Below are 25918 nucleotides of genomic sequence, written 5' to 3'. Positions count from 1 at the left end.
TCATTTTTCGAGTTTTTACGCTCTAGAGCCCACAGACAATTGATTTATAAAAATATTTTGACTTATACCCTACAAATTATTTTTTCGCCCCCCGATTTTTCATGCCAATTTCAAAGGGGGGTGACAAAAACTTTGAAAATAAATTGCAATGGCCAATTCTTTATACTTTCTATTGTATTTTTGGGTTTTTTCATCGTACTTTTGTCGTCTTTCACATTTATTCTTTCTTTTCTTTTTTATCGTTTCAGGTATTCTACTAAGACGCTCAAATAAACATTAGTTAATTTCACATTTTGTTCAACGTTTGTTTGCCTTTCTGTCATCATTTTTTCACTGTAATTTCGTCATCATTCCATTATCTTTTTGCCGTCTCTTGTCATCTCTCTGTCGTATTTTTGTAATCTTTTCGCCATCCTTTCATCGTAGTTTCACCGTTTTTTGACGTTTATGCTTAACTTTTTTAATTTTTTTTTGGCGGCTTTTTGCTATTTTCCCGTCCCGTTGCTGTTTTAGCGTGTTTGATCTTTGTCGTTTGCTCTATGTAGTTTTGTTGTCTTTTTACTATCTTTTGTCGTTTTGCAATTCCTCGTCGCTCTTTCGTCGTCCATCTGGCGTATTTTTCGACGTCTTGTAGCATATTTGGTGCTTTTTTGACGCTTTTTAAACGTCTTTTTGTCGTTTTATGTTGTTTTTTCCTTTTTAGTCTCTATGTTGCGATCTTTTTTTTATCTTTTTGTCGACTTTTTATTACATAATGTCTACCGCCTAGTTAGCTTCGAGGTACGATGCTGTTCGCATCTCGGCTGGGCGATGCTGTTAGAGTCAGTATGATCGTTGCAGTAGCCCCGTAATGGTCCTGTACTCTAATAACTGGCTACGAAGTCTGTCGGTAAAGAAAGAGTCAAGCCTTAAAGAAGTTTATAACCTAAGACCTTGCTTTTTTACCCTTGATTGCACCGTTGACCCCAAAGCCTTGATAGTATGTCCCGTTTTCGAAACATGACCTTCTGTTTTCATTCGACAGCCAGCTGTAAGAGTACGGGACAACTACGGGGATAGTGCTACGACCAGGGCTTCGACCGATCCTTTTTTTCTACCGCAGTCACACCAACGCGCATTCAAGTTCACACCGTCCGTTTAGAGGTGGAATACGAACGCTATGCATAACACAACTGACAGTTTGCTCAGTCAAACGCCCATGGCATACAGCAGAACGAACGTGTTCTAGAGCTTTTTGACATTTTCGTTTCGATCAAGTTGCCTTTACCGTTTGAAGCAGCGAATGACTGCAAAACAGTCAAATGACTGGCAATCACCACGCTAACGAAAAGCAACCGCACAATCGTATGATTCAATACTACAAAAAAAAAACAACCACTACATGTGCATGGAAGAAGTCGGTCGGACTCCGTCCAACACAAACGAATATTTTGCTTGCGTCGGACCGACGTCCGGGTGACAAACTATTACTGTGAGCAACCGATTTGGAGACAAAAAGAGAAACGAAAAAATACGTCACCGTATGCTTCCAGTCAGTTTGCAGTTTATATTCTCAAAGTGCAAAGCAAAACGGGAGATCGACTGTTTGCTTTTGCTGAGATGGCGCATGAATTGTAAGACGGCAGCAGGGCAAGCGGCAGAATGACTGAATTCAAAAAACAGTCAAATGATCGTTCAAAAAGCGGAGTTTGAATGCGGAAAGTTCGCATTCACGGCAGTCACATTCAACTTGCGATCCCTTTTCAAGCCCTGGCTACGACCCTATTGCCGGTCTCTCCTAACCGGAATTCGATTTCTCGGGGCCAACTGGATGCTTATTTCATTTTTTAATTTTATTTCCTGGTCTTCGATTATATCGTACAGACAGTTCCTAATGTAAACTTATTCTATTTTGAAAAGTTCTTCTAGATATATTAAACTCATAACAGTCAGATACAATATTAAATTTGCGGGAACACACATCAATAGGGTTATTTAGGGCGAAAAGAGTACGATGTAGAGGAAGCCGAAAGAAATCCGCTCGCCGGGTAAGCCTATGAGGTACGTTGAGCTGAATCTGACCTAGTGGCTCCGGGCTATCCACGTTATTTTCCAGAAGATCGTAGTTCGTAGATAAATAATCGTTGCGGCATACTTCTCCTATTTGTCAGAGTGGGTAGACGTATAAGCACGCATCTATTTTCGTATGGAGGTAGACGAACAGGATCATCCCGGGGTAACCTGCGGGGAGCGTACCGAACGAATTAACGCTGGATTCGTTCTATCCGGTTGATTTGAACAGCATAGTAAGGTGCCTACACAAGCACCCCGTATTCAAGAATACTACGCACGAGCACGATTGAACAGTAAAGCGATTTCAGACAGTAGATATCTTTGAACTGCTGCGTATTCCTTTTGATAAAGTCTAGCATAGCGTAAGCCTTAGCATAGCAGAGCAAAACATAATTTACTATCCAAGAGGATGCCCAAGTCCTTTACAGTTTCGACACGGTTGATGCTGTCTATTTCCATCGTGTAGTCAAATGATATGAAATTCCTATTCCTACAGAATGAAATAATATTGCACTTCTGCACGTTCACGTCCATTCCATTCAACACACACCAATTTACCAGGGAATCGATGTCGGATTGTAAGGCACAGCAGTCAACTCTTGATGCTACTACCCGAAAGATTTCCAGGTCATCTGCGAACATATACTTTGCAGATTTTATGGTGCTACACAAATCATTTACAAAAAGAACAAACAGCAATGGGCCAAGATGACTTCCTTGGGGCAGACCGGATCCAGCTAGCACCAACTCGTATATCAATGTACGAAAACTATCGTAAATATCTCCTAACAAACTCGAAATCGTTACTAAGGCTGGATAAAGTTGGATCAAGTTGATTTTTTGTCGTATATAATGATAATGACTGACATACATACGATTTTCAGCACAAAATCGTAGAGTAGTACGGAGCGACTCGTGCTTAATCGGATATTATCGTATATAAATACTTATATAGTCGTAACGCTCAAAATTATTCGTAATCACGTATATCTCCTCCAAAATAGTACGGGTATGCCAATTTTGCGCATGAAATACGATTTAATTAGCATGTATATCTGTACGTAATGCTGATTTTTACCTTTTTTATACATATGAAAATGCTAGCTGGGGATTGAATCTCAAATGGCTGCGAACTAGTTCCATCTATACGTACAAACGCACTGCGATCAGTAAATTCGTTGGCTATTCGAAATATTTTTGTCATCGCCTATTTGTTGTGTTTTCTAAAGGTTGCGAGCTTGCTGCTTGGTTATGAGGAAATACCTTGTTCGCTTGACAGTAGTAAAGGATTTTGATGTTCTATTGCACTATAGAAATCATATTGAGAACTGTCAAAATTATCGAAAGAATAGAAACGACAATAGTTTAAATTAACCATTGTTCGTTTGAGTGCCTTAGTAGAATACCTGGAAATAGTATCCTAGTTTCATTTTCTCTCATACGAAAATAACTGAATGCCCGATCTTACCTGTGCACTTGTACAGCTGTTATTGTAACGAAAATTCTCATAATGCAAGAAGCAATACCCTTTTACTTCGTTTGAGTGTGTCTACTCCTTTTGTCAGTTCCCTCATATTGTCTTCCAACCAGTTATAAATCTGTTTCCTTCTCGGTAATCCCTTTATCAACACAAAGCCTATACCCCCTTTCAGAAATAAAACAACTTGTACAATTGTCATCGCTCCAAATTCAAGAGAAACGTACACCTTTACCCATTTGAACCTTTCTCTCCTCTTGTAAGAGACCGGCTGCTCTTTTGTCAACCTTTTGGTTAGGTGCTGATTCTTTTATGCCAAAAAAAACATGTGTTTGACAAACGACGTTTGATGAAGAATGGTCCAGAAGTTCCGGAGCTATGACGGATACATTCAGACTCACATGCCTCGCCCCTTTCCCTGTCGGTTCCTTCCCAGTCAGCTCACCCTTCTGTCACGTAGGGTATGTTGCTACATCGTCGTAATTGCCTATTCCCGTCCTATCCAACACAAATTTGTAAAAATATCAGCATTTTTATGACAAACAATGCAAAACTAGTTATTCCCTAATATTTTAGTTTGTTGTCTATCACATGCGATCAATCAAAGTGAGCTGAGATATATTTAAATGCTTTTTATCATTAAAGAAGTCCTACCAGCCAAATTTCCTACGTTTTTTCGTGCGACGAAGAAAAAAATGTCGACTAATCGTTTTAATTTACGTCATTCATAAATGAAAATAACATACGAAAGGCATTGTCGTTATTCTACAGCCGGGAAAACTTGCCTGACCTGCAGAAATTTTGTAGAATAACATTTGTCATGCCGTTCTACACAAATCCATGCGCGTTAGCTTCGTAAACATTGTTGTGATTTTTAGTTCGGACGATGAAAAATTTTGATGGACGGATTTTAAAACGGTACGACGAATTTTAGCAATAAAGTCAGCTGCGTAATTTCAATAATATGCTTTAATAGTCGCGTTTCTGTGATTTCAAAGTTGACGGATCGGAAGGTAAGTGTGTTTTAGTCAAATCAGCACAAGAACTTTTGGAGTATTCATTAAATCCATCCAACAAATGATGAAAATTAGAATGGCTTTACTTATTACGACGGGAGTTAGAAAAAAACCCTAGCTAATTATGTATTGGTTTGCTCAAAGAAAATCGCTATAATGGAAACAAATCAAAGGTATATTTACCATATATTCTTTCTCGTTGGAACCCGTCTTTTCTCGATGTCTGTTGCATAACTGCAATCCGTTCAAATTCAAGAGAAACGCAACCCCTTTTACTTATTTGGATCTTTACTTCCCTTGTTAGGGGTTTTCCCTTTTGTCAACCTTCCAGTACAGATTCCTTTATGTCAAGGAATGTGTGCTTTATGTGTGTGCCAAGTTTGTTGAAGAACCGTCCAGGCGTTTCAGAGTTGGGGCCTTCCCCCTGTTATGAACCCATACCCCCTCTCCTTGTCAACTCCCAAGTGCTGATTCCTTTATATCAAGGAACATGTGTGCCAAGTTTAATGGAGAACGGTCAAGGCGCCCAGCTACCTTCGAGGTACGATGCTGGTCTAACAAGCCAGTCGTCGTATGTTCGAATCTCGGCTAGGTGGTGCTTGCTAGTTAGAGTCAGTAGGATTGTTGCACTGGCCCCGTAATTTTCCTGTACTCTAACAGCCGACTGCGAAGTCTGTCGATAAAAAAGGGTAATGTCTAAAGACGGTATAAACCCATGGCTTTGCTTTTTTTCAAGGCGTTCTGGAGTTATGGTGGAACATACAAACATACAAACAATTTTTTTGATACTTGTGTATTTGTTCCTTTCTGGAAACATTAAAATGACGTTTGCAGTTCTGAGTTGGTCCTATACATCTCTAAAGATCTTTTTTAACAATCATAGCTTTTAAACCGGTATTCATATTTTAATGCGTTTAGTTGCAAATAAAAGCTATTTTATTGAGCTCTTTAGGAAGAACATTGTACTAAAGCTCAAAGTCCTTTGTCCTGCCAACAGAAGGCAATGCATTGTCTCGTTTAATGTAACGAATATATAGCCCAATCGCTTGACAAATTTAAGTGCACTTTCTTTGATAGGTATAAAGTTTTTTCATTACCGACGCCTGAATGAGGGATTTTAGAGTTTTATTGCCCGTTTTACGGGCCGTAGGTCATTAATTGGACCATACACTACAAAGCCACTGGGAGAATGGTCGGGTGAGCAGATTGGCAATTTTTTAGGACTGGATCCAGTTGGATCCAGTTCTCATCTTATTCCGGGTCAAATAACGTACTCGTTTAATTTATGATACAAATTTTATTTTCTTACCACTCGTTCCTCGTAGTTTTCCGTAAATCATGTACGATTTCAATTGTTCTTTGATTACAATGGATTGCGTGCGATTTAAAATTTTAAAACCGGGTGAGATCTCAGCGTAATTGCAGAATTTACGTCATTTGGTACAAAATTCATCGTCGTTTGAATCTAGTATAGCTCGGGTGCAGCAGCATGCTGTCAATTTTGGAACGAATGTAGATCCTTATATCTTGCATATCGGTACATTGATAGCGTTTGATGAGATTGAAAAAACGTTTCTTTTGTCACATCCACAATGTGCTGGCCAGATGAGAAATTTTCTCCTGATGTTCAAAACAGTTTTTAGTGGCGGTATTTATGTTTCTGAAATAAACACCACCTTTATACAGGATTTCGAGCCTTCCAGTTGGCTTCGAGGTATGTTCCCAGCAAACATTTTCGTACGTATATCAAAGTAACAAATTTGATATATGTACCGATATATATCTAGCAAAATCGCATTCGATGCACGAAACCAGCATATGCGTACTATTTTGGAGGCAATATACGTACTGCAAATTATATGAGAACAATTCACATTCATAAGTATTTGTATACGATGAAATCCGACTCAACATGATTAGTTCCATAATGCTATACAATTCTGTGACGAAAATCGTTTGTGAATCAGTTACTATCATTTGCTTGTTCCTATTTGGTAATTTTTAATTTACTATATACGTAATTAAAAACGATTAAGTCCCAAAAGTTAAGTTAAGAACTGGTCGCAGTGGTCCAAGGTCCCCAACAAGGAAAAAAAAGTCCCACTCCGAATCCATTAATTTGATAGCCGCTTAAAATAGGTAATTAATTTTTCCGGTCGACATTTAAGAATGCATTTTCAGATGCTACTATCATTCAGTAGATCCATTATTCACAGTTGCTAATATAATTTAAACAAACAAAGCCATAAAGAGCATGCCGGAACAAAGCATATTTGCCAAATTTTGTCACTTTCGTCTCCATTACCATAAGGCGAGCGGCACGTTATCTGTAAGTCGTCTCACGAACGTGCCCTCCGGGACGACCAATTTAATAGAGGCGACAAAATAAGTCGCTCCCGGTATTCCACGGAAGTTTACCTTAATGAATGCTTCGTCATCTATCACGGACGGAACAACCTGCGTCCGGGAGAGCAAATATGCATTGAACCTCCTTTGCCCGCTATTCCGGGTCGTTGCCTTTTCGTAGTTTGATTTATGCCACGTGCTGTTTAATCTGAAAGATCTAGATGAGTTTATTCTAGTTTGTGAAGATGACTTTCCAAAGGAAGTGCTTCACCTCCTGTACCTCTAGATATTTTAAACAGTTCCACGTGAAATAGGTAAATGACAAAATTTAAAGCTTTCTGATTTGGATGAAATATTACCTACGTGTTTGATAGGAAGAAACATGGACAGTCCCCAGATGTTGGCGCCATCTTGATTCAGTGGCAACTTAGTATTCATGTCCTGGCATTTGTCTGGTATCGAACTTGATGTTATTGTCGTGGGATGCTCAGGTAACCAATAAGCACTACCAATGCTATTTAAATGCAAGCCAATAAGCCTTTAAGGCACCATAAATACTACTTAAGTGCTGCTTTGGTAAAATATATAGCTACTTTACTGCTAACCCTCTTATAGTGCTGACAATGCTTATTCGCAGCTAGGGTAAAAAACTAGTTTTAAGCAGTCTAAGCGGGTCACTGATTGTTTTACCTTATTACAAGCGATGGGTTGACTAAGTGGGGGATATCAGCATACCAATCTTCTTGCTATCTTTAGTTCTTCAAGCTGTTACTATTGGAAGACACTATTGTTGAGCTAAACTTTTGATTTTTCGCTTTAAAAGTTGGAGCGGCGGAACTAATTTTGAACACTCCAACCCGAACCCATTTTCACCCGCAAGGTGCTTTTTAAGCAATCCTGAAATCTGAATTTTTTTACGTCCCCTTAAAAAATCCCTCGAACTTTTCCCCCTATTCAGTAAGTTCGCGTTCCTATCCGCGACCTACCAATCGGCATCTGATGCGTAATCGGCATAGATGCGTAAAATGCCATCTGTCTAAATTGTTTATCGGGGCATACAGTCACCGCACCGTTCGGCAAACGGTATTCGTCGTCTCTTTTATTCTCTGGTGTTCTTATGGGAAACTGCGAGTTTGACGTCTCCCTCGCTGTTCATAAGGATGGTGGGAGAACAAAAGAGGTAAACATATAGCAGTACAAACGATCAGAACAGTGTTGTCAAAGCAAATAACATTGAAACACATCGTTGCTTTATTAAATCACTGAGAAAATCTTCGAAAATTATTGAAAAAGCTGTCTTTTGTGTTGTTTTTAATAAAGAAAAATTAATTATGAACATACATTTCTCTTGAAAGTATTGAACCACGTTTTCACCATAGGAGGTTTCAGTTAATTTCAAACTTAAAATTCTTATTTCCAGAACCGAAACAGTGTCTTGGCAACACGATAGTTCATCAGTTGTGCTGCAGCTGCTGCTACTGGTGAACAGGTTCCGTCAATTCAGAATTTGTTTTCAGTTTTGTTAGAAAATAATAAAACTTTCGGCTAGTGACAAAGCCTTAGATAATAAAAAAAAGAGAGTGAATAATATGGTATGTGACAATTGAGTGCTTGACTTTTAGAGTGGTTGTAATCAGTGCTGAAAAATGTGATGGATTCGTTAGTAACGAGGTGGCGATTGCCTTCAGCAGCTGAAAAATGTACGTTTTTGGACAACAATTTTTAATTCATCATATTTCTTGTCGGAAACCCAATAAATTGTGTTTGTGTGAATCAAATGTATGTTTAAGTGATTTGTGAAGATGATCCTATCAAAAGATTTTGAAAATATGAATAAAAAAGTGCATTTTCGGCTCATTTATGTTCAACTGATTAAAATAGGTGACACTGATTAACTCGTTCCATACCCTAATTACCAACAAAAAGAATTAGAATTGAATCTTGGATGCCAATTTACATTACCTATGCAGTCAAAATACTAATATACAGCAACTTTTATACTGCAGCATAAAATTTCGGATATGTCAATAAACGATTAATTTACTGCTCATGTTAGTGCTTATTTTAGTTACCTGGGTATTTAACCAATATTTAAATTGAATCACAAACCAATCTTAAACTTTTCTTTGCATTTCGTTTTAATTATTCTGATCATAGCCGTTAGAATCAGGAAAATCTTGGAACGTGATTTGTGAAATCAAATTTTCTTGTTTGTGTCAAGCACTTTATATTTTGTCATTTGCATTCATAATTGTGCCTGACGGAGGAAATGATAATAATTTAATATAAATTTCCTATTCATATTTCTCTTCGGAGGAATTGTTCCACCCATCTTTGTACATATTTATTTGCTCCGTGTTGTACGTATACACACAAAAATACAATGCTCTAATTCTCTGGCCAGACCACATAAACACTCGATAGTCGTACGTGGTAATGAAATTTATATTGCGAACGTGTTTTGTATACCTTTAGAGTCGAGCACCGTCCGTCGTCATTTAATGGCAAATCGAGGAGAAGCTTCTCCTCTCCGTGAATATATGTTTGATCCCAGTCTGTTGTTTTATGATATTTTTTCGCTTTCATTGCCGTTCTTGCTGGTTGGACGAAATTTTTCTGCGTTTGATTTTCCTCTACACTCATTTGGATACCAGCAGCAGCAGCAGGGCCAGCAGCAGGAATGACAACCCAATAAAATAAAGTGCTCGCCATGATTCTAAAAATACTAAACAAACCAGTCCCCGGTTTCGTCGCAGCTGCCGGCCGGTGAAGTTGATTCTTTATAGGTTCGCTACGGCGGTTATGGTTAATTTTCAAGACAATTTACCGCACCTTAATCGCTGCGATAAAGAAATAGTATCATAATGATTACCTCTCGACAGTGTTGGGATGCGAAACCGCTTTTTTCTCTGCGGTCGGTGGTTAACTAGGAGGCAAAATGTTGCTCTTTATGCTGAAGTGTTTCCATTAACTGTGTATTACAAGCGATAATGTGTTTGAACTTTGCAAGAGTCAGTCACAAATTACATCGACCCGGTGGGATCTGAAAGATACCGCTATTTTATTTTAGCAGTGTAGAGTAATATTCGTTAAAATATTCGAAAAATTTATCTAGTGTTTGCGATATGGTGACTGCATTCGGCCATAATAATAAATTTGCCAGCGGGATCTCTTCCAGCAGGACAACCGGAGGATAATCATTTGCCAATAACCGACATTCGTACCGACATCAATCGGTTGCTGAATGTGGCAAAAACCGTTTCATTTCCACTGCAAATTGATTTCTAGTTATGCCAGCAGAACATCGTATTATTAACTATAACTTCGAACCGGGAAGCCGCACCGTGGAACCGCAGGTGGTGCAGCGTTTCACTTTCGATTTATTCCGGTGGCTTTAATATCGCTCGGCGTGCCCGGCATCGGCAATGAATTCAATCATGTTCAATTCATTCGTTTGTCAGCTTTCCGATGGAGAAAATATTCAATAATCAAATCGCTCGTTCCCGGCGAATCTCGATTGCCAATTTCATAACTCACGGTAGGTATACATAGAAGGTATCAGCTTTTGATTTCTTGATAGTAATCGTACACGTGTCGGATATTGAAGTTCTCGGTGATGTTCGACGGTGAATCACTATTGGAGCTGCAATTTTGTTCAGATTGGAGCCGCTAGCTATGCTTAAATTGGCTCTCGTTTCCGACATTGTCAGCACAGCAGCATATACCTACAAACACTGTGTACACTGTTCTATGAGGCTAACATATGCGATAGTCGGTACATACGGCGATGTCTGTGTACCGTTTAGAATAACACCCGCCGTAGAGTGAATATTGATCGTTCGACGTTGTTCGTTTGTCGAAACTTAAAAGGTAAACCACACAGGCTTCAAGTGGAATACAAATCACAAAATTATCACTTTTGGAGCGACATATGAATCGTAATCAGGGTTCACGGATCATAGATAAGTATGAGGGAGCATAAAAATGGCAAACGAATGTGAATTTTGGCAGGAAATGATGCTTAGTAAAATTATTTTGCCAGGAAATTTCGTTGTGATTTGTCAAAGCACTTTATTCACGTTATGGGATGAGGTTTCTCCTGAATCTATATTTCGTTTTTGACAGCTGCAAAAATGTGCTTCTAAACATCGCGTTATTCCGTCTGTGTTTGGCTATTGTTAATTGCATTCCAGTTCAACTTATATGAGAAGAAGCTACTAAAATACTTAACGTTAAACAGAGATATCGGAAAGTGCTAGTTCAAATAAACACACTGATCGTACTATCTTTCTCAAGTGGGAAAATAGAATAAACGAGAGTCATTTATTATAAACACTCATGTAACTAGGCCAAAGCGAAAATTGTGGAAAACGGTACAGCAAGATAATAGAAACGCGCTGCTTAATTAGTAAGTAAACACAGAAACGCCAGATAGGTAGTCAAACTCAAAACTTAAATAAATCAAAATCTTGAAGATTTTTAACTTCTACCGATATTAATACATATTCTTTATATCTCTTTAGTGTGTTTTGGTAGAACCACCGTTTCAAAAAAAAAAGAAAAAAAATTAATATATGCTTGACCGCATTTCAAGGTCAAGACTAAAAACACGAGGTTTGGTCTGTAGGACTACGTCTTTGATTTCTATATTGGGCTGCACTTTAGAAAAACGGAAAAGGAACATATAACGAAAAGCGGTTATGTTTTGCCAGCTTATAACTCAGTCTTTCCTTAACAGATTCTAGAGATATTGGTATCGATTAATTGAAAAATTTTTCTAAAAATTCATTACAATTCAGTAGATTACATGTTTTCCTAACAAACTTTAAAATAATTGAAAAATATTAGGAATTGTCTGAACTAAAAATACCCACTCTGGGATTGGTCGTAATTTACGGTAGCGATAATGATGTTTCCAGACGGTTGCATGCGGTGCGGATGTAGGGGAACTGTGGGTAAGACGAACAGGTTAAGAAGAACAGTTAATATAATACAGAGAACTTATGATTTATAAAACCTAAATATAGTTTACTTCAGTTCAATATATTGTTTTCAAAAGCAGCTAGTGAAATATTTAATAAAAAATGGTTTTCATTGTGTATTTTGAATATTAAAAATGGTCCAAAAAAGTGAACTTTTTAGTGCTGCGAGTGAAACGGACAATGTGTGAGGGGTAAGATGGATTGTAAATCGCCCCAACTGAGAGCATGTTATTATTTTTGGCCCTTAACAAATTGAATACGTAAAACATGGTGGTCTGGAGGCAGCCAATAGAAATTTGTTTGGCAGTGGCAATATGAACAAGCATTCCAAAAACTGTTTCATGTCTGGCCGCTGCATTTGTTTGAAGTTCACGTTTGCCGGTTAAATTTTCATTTATATGTTTGAGATATCACTAAGAAGCAAAATCAACAATTTTATTATAATGTGTTAACTGACCATCTTACCCAAACTAGCAGTTGTCCATTTCACCCCATCATTAATTTAAATTATTTTAATTATTTTAAAGCGTTCACAATTTTTCGTACGCAAATAAAATTACGTATTATTTCAATGTAGACGTTACTTGAAAAGGTATTGAATCGAAATACTTCATGCTATGGGTAACATTTTGGAATTAAGCCACTCAAAAAGTTTAATTTCGATGGAAAAAAGTTACATCTAGATGCAGAATCATTTCCAATTTTTAGTTTTTCTATACTTTATCAAAATTGTTAAGTTCTAAAAGATGATGAAAACGTTCAGACATCATGAGATAGCAAGATGGTTGGATGCCCAACAAAATATTTACGAATTTTAATACTTAACTGGTATAATCAACCACCTGTCCGTCTTACCCACCCTGTTCGTCTTACCCACAGTTCCCCTACAACTGTGAGTGTGAATTTACACCCATCCCATTTTCGATATACTAATTGAAGATGAAATAAATGTTTCTAAACTTGTATTTAAAGGTTCTCGTTACATTTCGTATTACGTAAACATTTTCGATTGCTTAGTCGGACAATCATTTTAGCAGTAGTAACCGATGTGCCTTCCCTCACCACCAACACCATCTTACGAGTTGCAGTCCAGCTAGCATTTTCATGTGTATATAAAAGTTTAAAATCAGCATTACGTACAGATATGCATGTTAATAAATGGTATTTGATGCGCAAAATTGGCATATCCGTACTGTTTTGGCGATATCTGTGATAAGAAATAATTATGCACGTTCCATCTGTATAAGTGTTTATATACGACTAGTTGAGCTCGAATCTTACGATCCGGAAAGGATAAATGTCTGTTCAGAAACTGCGGATACATTGCATTGGTCCGTGTTTGCGAAGATGTTTAATCTTTGTATTAGTTCTTTGAGTTCTTATATTGCATAATATAGCTCTAAGATGTTGTATATAAGAGTCATAGCCGGAAACTGAAACAAATAGTTTTTATGGTCGTATTGGATTTTATTTAACTGAATAAAAATATTATTTCCACTGTGCTGATTCTAAAGGCGGGCGATATGGCTCTTTTGTGTGAGTGACTCTGAACCGTCTATTGTCTGCCGCAAACCGATTCATATGGTCGGCGTTAAGTCAGACAGAACCGAGTGGCAAAATTCTGACTTCGAGAAAACATTTATGTAGTCTAATTACAGTAAAATGAAAATTCTTGATCGTTTGCTATCATTAACTCATTTTTTAAAATTTTGCGACTTGGTCTGGTCTGATTTAACACCGACCATATGATATTGCGACAAGCAATCGAGTTGAGCAGGCGAGTCGGGCAGTCGAATCAAGCAATCGAGTCAAGCAGTTCAGTCTAGCAGTCGAGTCAAACAGTCAAGTCGAGCAGTCAAATCGAGCAGTCTAGTCAAGCAGCTAAGCGAAGCTGTTCAGTTAAGAAGTCCGGTCGGGCAATTGAGTCGAGCAGTCGAGTCGAGCAGTTGAATCGAGTGGTCGAGTCGAGCAAGCAAATCGAGCAGTAAAGTCGAGCAGTTAAGTCGAGCAGTCCAGTCGAGCAGTTAAGTCGTGTAGTCCAGTCGAGCGGTTGCGTCGTATAGTCTAGTCGAGCACTTGAGTCGAGCAGTCGAATCGAATGGTTTAGTCAAGCGGTTTAGTCGAACAGTTGAGTGCAGTTCATTCTAGCAGTCCAGTCGAGCAGTTGAGTCGAGTAGTCCAGTCGAACAGTTTATTCGAGCAGTTGGGTCGAGTAGTCCAGTTGAGCAGTCGAGTCGAGCAGCTGAATCGAGCAATCGGGTTGAGTCGAGCAGCCGATTCAAATAGTCCAATCGACTAGTTGAGTTAAGAAGTTCATTCGAACAGTTGAGTCGAGTAGTCCAGTCGAGCAGTGGAATCAAGCAGTTGAATCGAGCAGTTTAGTCGAGCGTCGAATCGAACAATTGAGTCGAGCAGTCTAGTCGAGCAGATGAATCATGCTGTCCAGTCAAGCAGTCCAGTCGAGTAGTCGAATCGAACAGTCCAGTCGAGCAGTTCAATCGTGCAGTTAAATCAAGCAGTCGTATCGAGTATTAAGTCAAGCAAATGTGTCAAGCAGTCGAATCGAGTAGTCCACTCGAGCAGTAAAATCGAGCTGTTCAGTCAAGTAGTCAAGTCGATCTGTCCAATCAAGCAGTTGAGTCGAGCAGACGAATCGAACAGTTCAGTCGAGCAGTTCAGTTAAGCAGTCCAGGCGTGCAATCAAATCGAGCAGTATAGTCAACCAGCTGAGCATTCGAGCAGTCCAACAGTCGACCAGTGAGGTGACTGAGAATACAACCCATTGCTACGAAAGCATGACGTCCTGTCCGGGACCTGTTTTTAGTTACCTCTTACGACGTCCTGTCAAAGACATGGTTTTCGGTACAGACATAAGCCTCTTATATAAATATACGATAATATCCAATTGAGCGCGATTCGCTCCATACTGCTATACAATTTTGTGCTGAAAGTCGTATGTGTGTCAGCTATTACCATTATATACGATTGAAAATCAACTTGGGCATACTTTATCACGCTTTAGTTACGATTCCGAATTTGTCAAGGGTTATTTACGATCATTTTCGTACATTGATGTTCGATTTGGTAATAACTGAGAGCGGCAATGACTAAGAAATAACACACTTGGTTTGCAGTTGGCGATTCACTGTCAAACGATTCACTGACGGACGGTCAGCGCATTTTAAAGTAACGTTTGAAAAGGGGTTATGTGTAAATAAGGTATTTACATCTCCTCTCTTCCGCCTAGCACAGTGATGCTAATGTATTTGAACGGATTGATTTTGCATGATGCAGTGGCTAGCGCTATTAACTAGCGATTGATTAAGAACACTTGCGTTGGAATGGATTTGTCGCCGTGGTAAGCGGAAGGGAAGAGACACGAAGAAAATCTATTATTTGCATATAAATACTTTTCACATGTCACGCGAGAATTTAGCAGCAGTCATGGTTGGTAAACAGCTGAATAATGCGTGAAACAAACCCCATAGCAGTTCTCAGCCTCTTATCCAGCAACTTCTATCCCTACCTCTTCGTGATACGAGCAACCTTAACGGAGATCCCCGGTGGAAACTTCCCAAGCAACAATTTTGGTTTTATTACACTCTTATGATAGAATTTAAGCCCAAACCGCCATACGAGTACAATAAACTCACATTGTTGCTTGGGTTAGGTCGTATGCTGACAGGGAAGGGAGGATCATCGTCCATGTGTCAGTGAGGGACGCGAAAAACAGTACTATCACAATGGTCCTCCGGCGACACATGGGGTTGGTGCGGGCCTTACAAGCCGTACTAGTACAGGAAGCATATAATGTAAATAGGGACCAGAACAATTGCTATAGACCAAGGCAACGAAAAACGACTAACAATTGGAAGCTTGGAACATGGAACTGCAAGTCTTTCAATTTTCTGGGAAGTACCCGCATCTTTTCCGACTTATTGAGGTCCCGCAAGTTCGACATTGTAGAGACGCAGGAGGAATACTGAAAGGATTCTACGGTACATTCGTCTAGAGAAGGATACACCATCTACCAGAGCTGCGGAAATACACACGAGCTGGGTACAGCTTTTATCATGATGGGCGACATGCAATCCCGCTTGATTGGGTGATGGCCAATCGACAGCCGTATGTGCAAGTTGAGGATTAGAAACCGTTTCTTCAACATTAGCATTATCAATGTGCATAACCCATACATAGGAAGTGACGAAGACGATAAGGACGCTCTTAACGCGCAGGAAAGATCAGCGTTGACTTGAATAGTAAAATTTGACTTCGGCGCCTTCAAAAAATCGGAGGGGTTGTGTGCAAGACACGACCGCATCTATAGGTGACGCAGGACTACGTAAGTCTCTTTGTAGTGATAGTAGCATGTATTCATGCTTGTAATCATTCGATTCTTCATGTATACATGCTATATGCAACATATATACACAAACTATTGCTTTCCTGCTACCTTACTGAAATTAAAGATTGTTTTTATTACCCATGGTTCCCACGTTGAAGGGATTTTACCAATTCAATCCTATTTTATCAACAGCACATCTTTTCACTACACTTCTAATGAAACGGCAAGCATGCGTATTCATACAGAGCCGTATTATAACCGAACACTACAGCTGTAGCACATTTTTCCAACACAGATATCAAATTCGCCGAGGTTTAATCGTCACGCAGTAAAGATTTTGCGATCTGTTGGGACAACGAACTTGTCATTTTTTCTGGCACACTTCCCTAACACAGACATCAGATTGGACTAGGTTTAATCGCGTTCGTAAGAAATCTTTTGGCACGAGAGGGCTTTGTCACTCTCTCTCTAGCGTACTTCCCAAGCAAGGACATCAAAATGGTCTAGGTTGAACCGCGGTGTTAAGAAATCTTGTTGAAATGAGGAAACTTTGTCACTTGTTCTGGCTTACTTCCCAAGCACAGATATCAAATTGGTATAGGTTTAGATCATCGTTAAGAATCTCCCAACCAATCACGAAGCGAGAATTCTGGTAAAACATAGGTTCATTATTTTCAATTTTTCAATAGTTCAACATCAAGAATCCATACTTTTCTTCATTTGGGTCAATTCTTAGAAGATTTTCCGATCGATTGGTGTAAGAATATTGAAAATCGATCGGAAAACCGCTGAGCTATTAGCGCTCAAAACCTTTCATTTTTCGTGACGCTCGCATTTTTCGATTTTTTGAAATGACACCCTATCTCAAAACTTGCCGTACACGCTTAAAAAATTTGACCCACTTTCACGAAAAGTGGAACAGCTCAAAACATGCGTATGTTTTACACACTATTTTGAGTAACTCTTACTCCTTTTATGAGTTCCACCGTAGAAGCTCATTAATGAGCAATATTTACTCATAAATGAGTGCCATTTCACCCAGTAGTACTTACACAAATTACGAGTAAATTTAACTCAGTTATGAGGTCAACCTAAACTACTCAGAATTGAGAAATTGCCATTACTCATATTTTTGGGCTGTTCCACTTTTTGTCAAAGTGAGTCGGTTTTTACTCATTTTTGAGTTGAAAGTCACTCATTTCTGAGTTAATCTTATTCATTCGCGGGTTAAATTTATGGTTATGGTTAAAATATGGTACTTAATACGAAGTACCTTCTTCTGGCACAGCCTCCCATATCGGTACACCTGTAGATCACAACAACAGACGGACTCGCAAATCGACCACGTTTTGATTGATGGAAGGTACTTCTCAGATATCATCGACGTTAGAACTTATCGTGGTGGCAAACATCAATTCTGACCACTACCTGCTGATGGTTAAAATGCGCCAAAGACTTTCCGTTGTCACCAACATTCGGTACCGTCGCCCTGCACGGTACAATCTGGAGCGACTTGAGCTACATGAGGTCGCTACCGAGTACTGGCAACGCCTTGAGACTGCACTGTCCGGCGGGAGCGAGCTAAACGAAGCCCCTCTCGGGGACTGCTGGAATAGCGTTTAAGCAGCCATCAACGGTGCAGCGGAAGGTGCCATGGGGTTCGCTGAGAGGAGTCGACGTAACGACTAGTTCGACGAGGAATGCCAGAGGATGTTAGATGAGAAGAATGCAGCGCGGGCGTCATTACTGCAGCAGGGAACCCGTCAAAACGTGGAACGATATAGACAGAAACAAAGACAGCAAACCCACTTTTCCGGGATAATAAGCGCCGCCTGGAAGAAATAGAGTGCGAGGACATGGTACAACTGTATCGCTCTCAGGAAACCCGTAAATTCCACAAGAAACTGAATGTATCCCGCAAAGGCTTCGTGCCGCGTGCCGAAACAGGTTGAGATAAAGACGAAAGACGATCGAAAGGTGGAAGCAGCACCCCAATGAGAACCTGAATGGCGCGGAGACGGAATATCAAGATAGCAGGGAGAATGACCACATCAGTACGGCGGATGATGGGGATGTGCCGACCCCCACAATAGGTGAAGTGATCGCTCAAGAACAACAAGACAGCTGGCAAGGAAGGCATCACAGCGGAGCTCATCAAGAGAGTTAGGTTAGCCCGGATAGGTTAGCTACCTGTCTGCACCGGCTGATAGTGAGGATCTGGGAAACAGAACAGATACCGGAAGAGTGAAATGCCCAATATACAAGAAGGCCAACAAGTTGGAATGTGAGAACTATCTAGTGATCGCCAGTCTCAACGCCGCCTATAAAGTGCTTTATCAGATCACCTTTAGCCATCTATCGCCGCTAGCAAGTAGATTCGCGGGAAGTTATCAAACCGGTTTTGTAGACGGGCGATCGACAATGGACCAAATCTTTATGTTACGACAGATCCTCCAAAAGTGTGTTAGTCAAAGTGTTAGTGTTAGATCCTCCAAAAGAGTGTTAGACATTGCAGGTCAAATCCTGAGGGCAGCGAGCCAGGATAAGTAAGTAAATAACGGGTGGCAACTAAAATTTTGGAATTTATTTCCCAAGCTGTCAAAAAAAAGACAAAGCTATTTGAAGAAGATCTGATTTACTGAAATCAAAGATACATTGTCCATTGTTGAAAAAAATTAGAGAGCATATAAAAACTGTCCGTAATCGGCTGTTCGATGAAGCTTCCGTTTAATGTCGACACAGGAGCTTTGACCGGTCGTCATGTCAACATTGCGAATGCATCTTTTGATTTTACCAATCAACTGTTTGCAATTCATGGCTCTCCAGTTATTTTTGTACACCAAGGAGCTCAAAATCCACTCTCGGAAATGGCAATGTACAGCATCTCTTTCTGTTCAAGCTTCCGTTTAAACTTGTATTTTACGTTCGGAGAAAAAGTTGAACTATTCATGGAATAGTATCGATTATTTCCGGGAATGTGCGTCTTCGAAAGAAAGTAACTTTCGTCGTCCAAAACGAAGCATTTTCCGGAATAATTTTATCAACCAGTAGCATCGGAATTTCAGCGTCAAAATCTGTCCCTAAGTATACTCCGAGTCTCTCGTCTTCTTTCGGCACTTAATTGCGACTCTTTTCAATATTTTGCAAATGTACTGGTAGGAACAGTTGAACTTTTTTGCGGCATTCCGTTGGCTCACGGAATCGTTGTTGTTGAAGGCACGAGAAAGAGAACGAAGTCCTTCTGCGTCCATAATCTTGGGTGGTCTTCCACTACCTTGCTTGCGAGTAGTTATTGGGAATCTTAGGATATGGTAAATAGTCGAATACGCAATATTTGCTTTTAAAATGTTGTACCGTATACTTTTTGCCGAGATCTTTGTGCAATTCGTAGAAGTGTACAACGGGCTCGCGAAATGTTTCTTGTTTTGGCGCCATTTTGAGCAAAACTTGACAAGCATAAGCAAAACAAAACAAAAAATACTGACAGTATGAGGAGAGATAGAGCTAACACATATACACTCTCATTTCTCTCTAAGCACGTTTGTTGTTGTGCATAGGGGCATCGAACAAATTCCAAAGTTTCAGTTGCCACCCGTTAGTTTAGTCAGTAAAACATTCGACCGGCAATCAAAAGAGCATGGGTGCGAGTCCCACCTGCCATTGCACAACTATAGCTGCGCATATATTTATTTCAACTTTGTGTAAAGCATTTAAGGAGCAAGCTACGATTCTTGCCACTAAAACATGACGTCCTGTCAAGGGTCTGGTTTGCCTTACTATTAAGGCGCTTATATAGCAGATATGGGTGATTATTTAGACAAAATCGACGCTTCAAAGATGTTAAAGTGCATTATAATTTAATCTTTATGTAGAAATAATACTGAAGCTCAAGGATTACAATAACGCCTAATTATCCTGGTCGGCAACAATTCGGTTTAAAACACGGCAACGGTCGGTTAAAACAGTTGAAGCCCCGTGTTAAGTCATAACATAAACAAACACAACCGCGGTGATATTGCAAATTTATGACAATCCAAAACTAGGTTAATTGGTTATTTCTCACAGAACCATCACGTAAGAGCTAGGCCCTTCAACCGCAACCAAGTGTTTTCCGCGCAAATAATGCCGCCACTTCACACGGAAGAAGCCATTTCAATTGGCGAAAACCATTGAAGATTACTTGAAATATGGCTAGAAATACACGAGGATGAGCGCGAATAAATATATCTTCATTTAGATCTTCTAGATTAAACATCAGTGCGTGGCATAAATCAAACTTCAGAAAGCAACGGTCCGAAATACCGGGCCTAGGAAGTTCAATGCATATATTTACTCTCCCGGAACAAGTTGTTGCGCTCGTGATAGATGACGAAGCATTCATTATGGTAAACTTACGCAGAATAGCGCCAGGGAATTATTTTGTCGCTTCTATTAAATTTCGGTCGTCCCGGGGAGCACGTTCATGGGACGATTTGCAGAAGAAGTAGGCAAGGACCTCTCGACCCGCGGCGACAATGAAGACGACGAAAGCGACAAAATTTGGCAAATATGTTTTGTTCCGGCACTGCCGGAATAAGTACAGCTTAAATTAAATTAGCAACTATGACTATCAACGTTCTATTAGTAAAACATATCTCAAGAGTTACCACATGGCGGTAGTTTCTGGAAATGCAATCTGAAATGTCAGAATAAGGACAAAAAATTAAATACATACTGCAAGCGGCGAGTAACTTAATTAACCTGGAATGAATGGTTAAATGGTTTGTTTGTTTTGTAAAAGATTCAAAATTATTAAATTTGGATGCTGCCACGCCCGAGACACAAATAATACGACGATGCTCTATCCGGCCAAAACACGTATTGTCCATCTGCATGATGTTTTTGTAGAAACAGGATCAAAATTTTCTTCAAGCATTCGTGGTGCATCTTAATTCATAGCCAAACCAGAGGGCTTGTTGTTGAAGAAACGAGAAAGAGAACGATGTCTTTCTGCGTCCATAATTTTGGCTGGTCTTCCACTACCTTGCTTGCGAATAGTTGTTGGGCATCGTAGGATATGGTAAACTGTCGAAACCGCAACATATTCGCTTTTTAAAGGTTGTACCCTAACTTTTTCCCGAGATTTCTGTAGGAGTTCGAAGAAGTGTACAACGCGCTCGCAAAATGCTTCTTGTTTTGACGTCATTTTAAGCAAAACTTGGCAATTATAAACAAAACAAAAAATACTGACAGAAAGAGGAGAGAAAGAGCTAACACATACACACTCTCATTTCTCCCTGAGCTCGTTTGCTGTTGAGTATAGGAGCCTCGAAAAAATTTCAAAATTTTAGTTGTCACCCGTTATCTCGGATCAATGAAGTAAATTCTGTAAATACTCGAAGAAACTTAATTGTTTTTCGCATTTTTAACCGCACATAATCAAAAAATTAATAAAATCGCACATGATTTTCGACTGGTTACAAGAAGAATGGTACAAGTTGCAATCGAAATGGTGTTTGGTATGGAAATGAAATAATTTATAACACATAAACTCATAAAGTTGGTCATTTCGCTTGGAATGGGATGTGAATAGTGAGTGTTTCGGCTGGATTAAATTTCATTGGGTTACAGTAAGTGTATGGTCCAATTATTGTAGACCTGAAGTGTGTAAAACGCGCGATAAAATTGTGGAACATTTTATTTAAGTAGCGAACATGCAATAATAATTTTATATCAAAGAGAGTGTCAAATAAATTTGTCAAACGATTGAGCTTATATAGGTATTTTTTACACACATGAAACCATATCTTTTGTTCTGTCTTTCAGCATGCTGAAAAACATTTTGCAATGCTACGATCAATAAACTAAAATATTCAGTTGTAAGTAATATTTCCGCAGCTAGCGTTGCCAGTTATACGAAAAACTGAAAAGCTGGCAACATTGGTAAAGCAAACTTTATTATACTGGGTGTTAGGGAGCTTGGTGTAAATATTTCAGGGGATGATAGAGGACCACAATTGACGAAAAAAATCACTCTACGTCAAATCTCAATCATTACAGTGTTATTAAACATTTTTAGTTTTCTGTTTTGCTTTCTTTAAATTGGCTCTAATGCAAAAAGTATACTTTTCAGCTCAATTCTATTGCTTTCATTCGAAAGTTGAGAAAATTTTGTACCAAAAATTGTCCTTAAACATTCTACTTCATGAAATTCAGTAACTCTACAGAAGCAAAATGCTTTAAGGGGACATAAACGACTAAAACTGGTAAAAAATTGCATTATTTTTTTTGTTTCAGATGTTTTGTTTCTGCAGTCTTTTTCGCTTATTTTGATACTAATTTTGTAATGATTCGACCACGGTAAGTGGCCGAAAAACCATAAGCGTTCCAGTGCTCGACGGAATAAAACGCCGGTCCTGAAAACCCACGATTTTTAAATTTTATGTACATTTTTCTCAGAAACTAAACAACGTATTGCGACAAAAATTTTTTTTGCTTTGTTGGTAGTAGCTCGACAAAGACTTTTATAACTTTTGAGCTTTGTAAATGAAACACAGCCAGAGAAAAAAGAAAAAGAAGACAAAATTTTAATTTTTCAGTCATCTTTTCTTCTTTTTTTCGTTTTTCTCAAGCTGTATTTCGTTTACAAAGCTCAAAAGTTACAAAAAAAAAGTTTGTTCCAATACGTTGTGTAGTTTCTGAGAAAAAGGTACATAAAGTTTGAAGATCGTGGTTTTCCAGGAGCGCGGTTTTATTCCGTCGAAGTTGTGCCACGCCGCATTGGAACGTTTATGTGTATGATCGTTTCTCGGCCACTTCCACATCCGGCCACATAAAATTAGTATTAAAATAAGCGGAAAAGACTGTAGAATCAAAATCTGAAATAAAAAAATAATGAAATTTTCAAAAATTTTATGTCGTTTAGGTCCCCTTAAAATAAATGTTTTTCGAGGCGTTTTTTATCAAATTTCTCCTAAAAAAGTGTGATAATGTTGATTGTTATCATCTACCAATTTGAAGCTATAGTATTGTTCTACAATTCGTTATTTGATTTGAAATGGCTATCTCTTTTAGTTTTGTTGACATTTAATGTTAAACGCTTCGTGTTTCACTAATATCTGAAGACTGCACGAAATCATACATCACGCATAGCATACTGGATCACCGCGTGCAATGCACACGATGTGAAATGTATGAAAAATAACAACAGCAACAACAATGTGATTCATAAATTGAGGATTCACATTCACTTTTGCTTGCATGCATCGTGCATGCAATTCAAACAAAGAGAATTTTTTAATCGAGCAAACAAAAAATTGATTTTAGGCATTTTTACTTAAAGTTTAAACGTGAAAACCAAATCTATTCTTGCTTTTAATAAATACGTTGTTATTTTCCATGCAAAAATCTATGAACAAAGAGACAAAAACGAAAGAAAATTTTTTTGGCCGAATTTCGGAAAATCCACTGTTTGAACTTCCATTTCTATTTCGTGCTAGAAGCGTTAATTCAACTCGTACACTCATTTTTTGAGTTTTTCCGGTTGTAGAGCCCACAGACAATTGATTTTATAAAAATAATCAACTCATATCCTACAAATTATTTTTTTGCCCCCCGATTTTTCAAGCCAATTTCCAAGGGAGGGGTGACAAAAACTTTGAAAATGATTTGCAATGGCCTTAGTAGAATTAAAAAGAATTTTTCCAATTTTTTTTTCTAGTTTATTCGCGAACTCTACTAACACGCTGGAAAATAATTTATGATTATTCTATATCATCATATAACTTTAATACATCTCGTATCTCGTAAACAAAAACTTATAGTAAGAATTGACCAATAAAACTGATAAATAAAAATATTTTTTTTATTGAAGAATTAAATATAATTATCTGAAAAAGCTTAGCCATAATCTACAATTTTATCAAAGGGCAATTTCAAAAATTATTGTTCTAAATCTGAGAAATTCATGAAATTGTGTAAACGTGTAGACAAAAATAGTATTTAGAAAATTTTAAACTCCATCAGAAACGTTTTGGTTTTTTCGGATTTGGAGATTGCTTCTTTAAAAAATTCTCTACCCTTGAATCAAACATCATAGATCAAAAAAATTTGAATGAAAATGGCAGCAAATTGTCGCAACAAGCTAGGAAAACTATTATCTTAAGTAGGTTTTGCGCAAAGTTTTCCATGGTTGTGGAATCTTTTCAGAAAATTTTCCGTTGTGTTGCAAAACTCCTAAGGTAACTTCAAAAATCATGGAAGGTTTTTAAAGCATTTTTTTTTTTCATTTGCCGATCTGCAATTTTTTAACGGTGAAAATGTCTCGAAATGCTTTCATGTGTTTTATTCAAGGATTATGACTGAGAAACTACCGATTAACGACGGCACATGAGCGGTCATTAGTTTTTCTGCAGAATTTTCAAACTTGCGGAATTTATATTTCAAATAAAACTCTAAAAAAATAATATTGCAGTTTAGATCCATTTCGAGAAAAGTCTAGAAAAGCTTAAAAAAGCAAAGTAAACTAAAATTACACATAAAATCAATACGACGCAAAGTTAGGAATAATCAAGTAAAATCATCTGCCTAATCTTTAACATTTTAACTATAATGACTTTTCCACAATACACATAATTGAAGTTGTAATGCACTGGTATTTCACATATTGAAGTGGAGATGAAGTTAAGGCATCGATAAATATTCCGAATTACACATACCAAAATCGTTGACAACAGAAAATCCATCATTCAGTACTGACAACAGCTCCGATCGTTTGTTCGTCAAAATGTAATCCACATTGCAGAAAACTCCACGTATATGGTTGCTGATTCACCACTGTCTATCAATTGGCACTTCACAAACAATGCGCTTTTTTACAACCCTCAAAAACTAACACCAGAATTCAAAAATTTCAATCAGTTGGCGGCAATCCGATTTTTTCCCATATGGCACGAAACTGATCTCGGTCAACAATCGACTTGGCCACATAGAAGGTGCTTCAATATTCGCTGGAAAATCTCCCAAAGTACGGCAGGACGTAAGCTCCTCGATGCTATTCAGCGGGCCATCATAGCTGGAGTACGCTACGCAAGGACAATGCCGTTAGTCCTTGCGTTGCTGCTGTGGTGCGCTTCGTCGTCGAGCTCCCACTGACATTGGCACGGGTGAGCTTGCGTTCAGTATCATACTGCACTGTGGCGTGTGGGTGGTCCGGGTGAAAAAAAATTCTTCGCACGGTCAGCACACACAATAAGCGTTCCACTGTGCTGGGACAGCACCAAACACTACAGTAAATAATTGGGAATCACACACTTCGATACGCCAACGCGATTCACAAAGCTCCGCTCGTTTCCGACAATCCAATTCAGTCGACGGTTCCGCAAGAACTGAATCTGAGATGAATCCTTGCTGGCTTTCTACCCAAACGCGACGGGTCTCTGGGATGCGGCACCGTACCGTTGTTGTCTGGCAACGGATGCATCTCTCCGCCAATGTCAAAATCCATTCATTGGAGACGGTGTGGTAGATCGATGACAATTGCCAGCGACTCTCGCCGACGCTCTCCTGCTCTTGAGTGCACTCTACTGCTGCCGCCGCTCAGTATTGTGGGCGGGAAAAGTGTTCACCTTCGACGATGGGCAACCCACCAGCCACCCCAAACGGTGACGTCGCCGAGTGAAGTTGTATGTAAACAGAGAGCGAGTGAGCTCCACGCGCGAGG

The 25918-nt window shown here is 38.9% G+C and overlaps 1 protein-coding gene across 2 annotated transcripts in view; it reads right to left on the bottom strand.

Annotated features, from left to right (window-relative positions):
• LOC128741289 (uncharacterized) overlaps window positions 1-25565 on the bottom strand; it is a 101203-nt gene extending 75638 nt beyond the window's left edge. For both annotated transcript variants that reach the window (XM_053836996.1, XM_053836995.1), the window contains exon 1: window positions 24915-25565. The gene's annotated coding sequence lies outside the window, so the exon portion shown is untranslated. The remainder of the gene's footprint in view (window positions 1-24914) is intronic.
• Window positions 25566-25918: the final 353 nt, after the last annotated feature.

This window comes from Sabethes cyaneus, chromosome 3 (genome assembly GCF_943734655.1).
Source record: "Sabethes cyaneus chromosome 3, idSabCyanKW18_F2, whole genome shotgun sequence".
Lineage (NCBI taxonomy): Eukaryota > Metazoa > Arthropoda > Insecta > Diptera > Culicidae > Sabethes > Sabethes cyaneus.
The sequence above is the reverse complement of the archived record's forward strand: the minus strand, read 5'-3'. Positions and strand labels throughout refer to the sequence as shown.